Here is a 6,619-nt window from a genome sequence, read left to right on the forward strand (position 1 = left end):
TTCCACTACACTCCAAGGGAGTGTGTTTCACTGTTGGACAGCCCTTACTGTCAGGAAGTTCTTCCTAATGTTGAGGTGGAATCTCTTTTGCTGTAGCTTGCATATAGAATAATTTCCTGTATGACATGTTAATAGACAGGCAATGGGAAGTCTCTGCATTTTGCACCAAGGAAGTAACATAGGTGACTGGTCAACACCCCCCCCCCCACTCTGATGGCTAGTTAACACCAAATTAATAATGTATCACCTTTCTTCACATGTTGGAGTAAAATTATTCATGTTTTACAGAGTTGTGGATAAGGAAATGTACCATTTCACTATCATTCTTAGAATGGGGTTTTCCTCCCATTGTGGATTCAGATAATTAAACTAGTCCTTTGAAATTAATATTTTTCTCAGCAATTTACTGAGTAGTTGTAATTAGTGACATTTAGCATATGGTGAAAACTTCACTGTGAGTGGTATGGGAGAAGCATCTCTGTATATTAGTGGCTCTGCAGGTGGAAAGATTCAAGCGATTGGACTATGGGAATATAAATGTAATCCCAAAAATAACACCATTCCCTGAATCCTACCTGAATGATTAATGTGGAAACTTGAGCTACTGATTTGGCTTGAGACCATCAATGGCTAACAGCAAAGTATTATGGAAATAGCTTTAAATACAGCAGTTCAGAGAAGAACATGATATTGCAAAGGGCAACTATCCACTTTGTAATGATGGAAGGGGTTTTGTTTTTAGCTCATTCTAGCATTTTTCTCACAATGTTTTAATACCATAATTGCTGGTTTTCTCTTTTCCCACCTGCTAACAAACGGAGTGGCCCATTGTCGGGGAAGCCTTTGTTCTCCAGGTCTCTCCACATCTGAAAATTAGAGGGCAACTGGTGAGCTGGTGTGGAACGCTGTGGTACTTTCCAAATAGTACGTACCACTAGGAATTACCTAGCCTTCAGTAAGCCATTCTGTCACTTGATGGCAGTATTCAAAGAATCACCTGAAGAAAGTCAGGTCTTCCCATGAGTGCTATTCACATTCAGGCTTAATTCTTAAGCAAGCTTCACATCACTGAGATGTGAAAGTGAGCTTTTTGGGGGGTGGGGAGGGATGGAAATGAAATACATGGAAAGCATTTTATACTATTTCAAAGTCTTTTGGAAGTCAGCATGCCATGTGGCCATGAACAAAATATTATGGATAGCAGACCAGAACAAAGAGCACTGTGAATGCCTTACAATGAAAACAGCAAGACAAGCTAGAGCAGCTGAAAAGCAAGTAAACAAGCCATCTTCTCATGACAAATAAAGAAGTATGTTGTCTATGCTGTACCCTTTTTTGTTTTTAAAGGAAAGTCCTTGCACATTTTGCTTCTAAAATTTGAGTGCCAGGCCTTGGTTTTATTCACCTGTACTATGTACATTAAAAACAACAACTCATCTTCTCAAATTAATAATAATAATAATAATAATAATAATAATAATAATATTTATTTGTGTTCCGCCTTTTTACAAAGGATTCAAAATGGATTCCAACAGTATAAATAAAACGTCAAACAATTAAAAATTACAGTTTAAAAGCCTCAAAACCCCAACCCTCCCTTCAATCATAAAGAGAGCGCTCAATCCATAAAAAGAGATTAAACATCAAAAAATTTAAAACTATCCAATAGGAATACATTAAAATTTTGGGCAGATTAGTTCAAGAAATGAATCTTCCTCTACAGGAAGGGGGGACGGGGGTGATGGTATCAATCAATTTTGGTATCGGTATCAATACAGATGTCAATAGACGGGGGAGGCAAGTCTAATGGATGTAACCTAGTCTGGGAAGGCTTGCTGGAAGAGATCTATCTTAATAGCCTTTTTAAAGGCTTCCAAAGTGGTAACACATGGAAAGCATGTATTAAATTAGGAGGGAATTAGGCAAATAACTCTACATAGTTTTGGGATATCAGAAAATGAGAGAAAGAGAGAGAATTCATTATTGCTTTAGCGGTTTATTTGACAGTGTCCTCAACCATAAGGTCATTTTATTGCCTGCTTGATACTTGCCAAACTGGGAAAGTCACCTTTTAAGGAAAGAGCTGGACTGGATGTCTAGTTTGTAAATGGTATATTGAATGAAGGCCATAGCTTGAAATATCTAGAGAGTAGTTCTTTGTGCTACAGTTTTTGCTCTGCCAAAGCACTTTCCATAATCAGACCTAAGACATGTTTACATTCCTGTTGTCTTTGGTACCGGGCACATTCTTTTTCTGTTTGCTCCCTTTATATGCTGAACATTTATGTAGCTCACAAATGCATGTGGCTGCATGTGCAAACTCTCTCTCTCCCTCACACACATATTCACACACATACAACACATGCATGTATCTAGGTCAGGTTCCTAACAAAAGACCCCATAGAAAATCCCCATCACTGTTACTTTTGCATTGCCTTTTCTCTTCATGGACTTAGATGTGCATAAAGGCAGCCTGTTTTCTCTATGGCTCAGTTGTATCTGAAACTCTGGATAACTTGATAGGCGAATGAAAAGGTATCTCCCAGAGTTAGACAAGTCACACACCCCAAACTAGGATTTACAGGAATAAATCCAGCAAGGCCTGACACAGGTCCTGTCAGCATTTTTGTTTGTAAGATACTTTAGGGCTGGTACAGATGGCCCTTTAAGATGTCCTCATCATGTGCTAGGGTTGCCTCAGGACGGCGCTACCAGATGCCCCACAACCCTTGCATGTGACAAGGGCGTAACAATGGCAGCACCCTGTATACATGGGCGCCGCCATTGTTACGTAAGCGCTGTGTGATGTCTGTATGGTGCCGTGAGGCACTTACATACACACCGCCGCAGCTTCAAAAGAACCCACTTTTTGTGCGTTGTTTCCACCGGCGGGAAGCCGTGCAGTTTGGCAGCTAAGGTTTCCCTCCGGCAAAAAAACAGGCACCGGCAGACTGCCCTTTTTGGGTGGTTTGTACCGCGCCTTAGACTGTTTTCTTTGATTGGCAGCACTGTTCTCCTTCCATGGAATTAGGCCCAAATTTAACAATATATATAGATATTAAGACTGCTAGTCAGTGTCTCCCCAGTATGTCTCTGTGGTACAGTGAATCCTTAGTTTGGTTCTAGGACCTGCCATGGATACCAAAATCCATGGATGTTCAAATCCCATCAAGTACAATAGCATAGTAAATAGGTCCCTTACATAAAACTGGCCAAATCAAGGTTTGGTGTTTGGACTGTATATAATTTTTGAATATTTTCACATCATGGATACTTGAATCTATGATAAAAAAAATCTGTGGTTATGGCGGGTTGACTGTAAAAGTAGCTGGGGGAAAAGTGACATTATTTCAACAGTTTTTCTTGCCGTCTGCCAACAGAAACCAGTAATATGGTGTGCCATTGTGTGTATGGGAAAGAGAAAACACTGATATGGTGAGCAGGAAATGCACTCAGGATTTTAGTACAAATTTCAAATGGACTATCTGTGATTCTGCATCCTATTGCCAAAGCAGGTCCAGCACTATGGGCACCTCATGAAGTGGATTAATCGCCCCATTGACATGAGAACCACTACCACCACCACCGGGTTTAATGACATGTGATTTTCAACATTAAGAAGGGAGATAGAGGTCAAAGATAGCCACTTATCTCTCTGTGAGGGGCAGTTTAGGCCTTCATGTTTTATAGTTATTTGAGTGTGAACGATTTAGGCTCCCTGTTGTGTTCCTGAACTCTGTGCTTGGCTTGAACAATGTTTGTTGACCCCAGATGCTATGTTTCTGATCTGGACTGTGTTTATTGACTCTGGATACTGTTTACCTGACTTGGTCATTCCTGAACTCTGTTTGGGACTTAAGGGTTGTATTTACTAAAGTAAAGTAAGTGCTGAACTGAAAAGTATTCTCTTTTTTTTAACTGTAAGGTATTCTTTGACTGGACTTGCTCATTAGCTGCTGGCTATCGGCTGTGTAGCAATCAGCCAAAGGCTGTTTGGGACAGAAAAGGAAAACCTAACAATTTCGCTGGTATAGTGCTAGTTCACAGGTGCAGTAAATTACACTTGTGGCAGTTCTGGGATTGTGCAGTCACATGGTGTCAGTGTCATCTCCTCCTCCCTTCACTATTCCTGAACAGCTTGTTTTTTAAAAGCATTGATTGATTGACTGAAGTATTTATGGTTAAACCACATTAGCATAACTTTGGAATTGTATTAAAACACAAACACAAGAAAGGCATGCTGGGTAGGGTATAGGATGGGGACAATGGCTCTGGAGACCAGGGTTTAAATCCCTGCTGGGCCATGGAAACCCACTGGGTGACCTTGGGTGAGCCCCATTCTCTCAGCCTCAGAGGAAGGCAGTGGCAAACCTCCACTGAAGCAATCTTGCCAAGAAGAGGTTTGCCATAAATTGGGAGTTGACTACTGAAGGCGCAGAACAACAACAACAACAAAGGACAGAGGTTGCAAATTAGCAAACCAATTGCTGGCATACCTCTCCTGCCTGTGAAATTACATCGGGCTCTGTTTCTTTAAAACACTGTTGATTATATCTGACCTTTGAAGCAGCTCTCTGACACAGTTTTCTCAAGGTTTTGTACACAGAGCTCCAGGAGTGTTGTTTCAAGCTGACAGATATATGCATTTTGACTTGCCGCTCTGTGCTCTGGTGTCCCAGATGTTTGTGTGCCACTTTTAACTTGACCTAGTGTCCTTTACAGTGGGCTTGCCTTCTGAACACTAACCCAGAGCCCAGCTTAGTCCATATGGCTGCTTTTGTACTGCTGTGGGACTCCAGAGGCAGTTAGCCTGCACCTGGCCGTCATTGCAATGGGCAATGGGGGGAAGGGGAGCCGAGCAGGATGACTGATTCTCAGGGTGTTAAATTAAACAGCTGCAAAGAGTGCAAAAAGTGGAGGGGGGAGTCAGGAATTTAAGTGGGCTTTAAATTCCAAAGAGCAGCTTGCTTCATTTTCCTGTCCACCATGTGGTTCTGCCCTCTTCATGCTGTGTGCTCAGCAGTATGTTAGGCTGAGAGGTTTCAAATAAATGTTGCCTTGTCAAATGTTTGGGTTTTGACCTGGGGCAGTTTGAGCTAGTGCTGTTTTTCTCTCTTGGAGGAAAAAGAGTGGACAAAAGAATGAACCTAAAGCCTGATGATGACAACACAACTGTGTGGTTTGTAATTAAGGCAGCCCAATCCATGTTGTTGTTGTGTGCCTCAGGTCATTTCTGACTTATGGTAACCCTAAAGCAAACCTATCATGGGGTTTTCTTAGCAAAACTTGTTGAGAGGGGGTTTCTCACTGCCTTCCTTTGAGGCTGAGAGAGTATGATTATCCAAAGCTACCCAGCAGGTTTCCATGGCTGAACGGGAATTCAAACCCTAGTCTCCAGAGCTGTAATCCAGCACTGAAACCATTTTCCAAGAATCTTAAAAACAATCTTCCAACATTTCACAGATCAAAACTGTAACACATGTGGACAAAGAATATCAGGATATGGTCAAGATGGCAAAAGTGGTTAATGAGGGAGAACACACAAGCTTGCAGCAGTTTGCTTTTGCCTGAGCCTATTGGGAGGGTAAGATTCTTTCTGCTCCACTCCCCTCTTTTCTCACTTCCTGAGTTGAGTACAAAGTGCCTTTGCACTTTTAGGCGTGTTACAGACCGCCCAAAAGCGGGTGGTCTGGCGCCGGCTCCATTAGCTACGCTGAGAAGCCCCAGCGGCCAGACCACGAGGCTTCCCGGCGCAGCTAAAAAGGAGCGCCGTAATGGCGCTCCTTTTTGGCCTCTGGAAGTGGCGCCATGAGGCGCGCACTCGCAGCGTCACTTCCGCTGCGCCACGTCTGGATGCTGTGCGTCCAAGACATAAATATGGCAGCACCCATGTGGATGGGCACTGCCATTTACTAAGCACTCTACACATCCTAGGGAGAGGGGCAGTTAGGAAGGTGAGAACCTTCCTAACCCTAGCATGCCCCTTCCTAATCCTAGGACATGTGGAGCGTGTACTAAATGGCGGTGTGTAACCCGCCTTAGTTCAGTTTGCAGAAATGGAAATAAGATTAAAACAAAGGAGGAAAGTGGGAGGAAGAGAGAGAGAAACTGTGACGTTTTGAAAGCAGCTGAAAAAATAGAACAACGAAGGATTAATCAGGACTGTCCTTGCCAAATTGGAACAGTTTGAGGGCATGCCAGTCTTATGTGATATTTGCAGTGATGGGAGATTGGGGGACCTAGTTACTACCAAACATTGCATACCCTGCATTATTTTGGGTAGAAATATTTTGTTATATTTTATTATAATACTAATAGGGACTGGCCGCGTGGCTAAGGGGAGTGGTGAAAGCGTCACTGCAGCAAGAGAGGTTCCCATCCTGCCTAAAGGAGACTGTGGTGGGGCTGTTATTGAAAAAGTCCTCCCTGGATCCCACCATTCTGGATAACTATTGGCCAGTCTCTAACATTCCGTTCTTGGGCAAGGTTCTGGAGCAAGTGGTGGGCTCCCAGCTCCAGAGATTTCTGGATGAAATGGATTATCTAGAATAGATCCATTTTAGTCTTGTTTCAGGGCTGGATATGGGACAGAAACAACTTTGGTTGCCTTGGTGGATGA

Source organism: Sceloporus occidentalis, unplaced genomic scaffold (genome assembly GCF_023333645.1).
Source record: "Sceloporus occidentalis isolate IW3139 unplaced genomic scaffold, rSceOcc1.0.p SCAF_1, whole genome shotgun sequence".
In the NCBI taxonomy this organism is placed as follows: domain Eukaryota; kingdom Metazoa; phylum Chordata; class Lepidosauria; order Squamata; family Phrynosomatidae; genus Sceloporus; species Sceloporus occidentalis.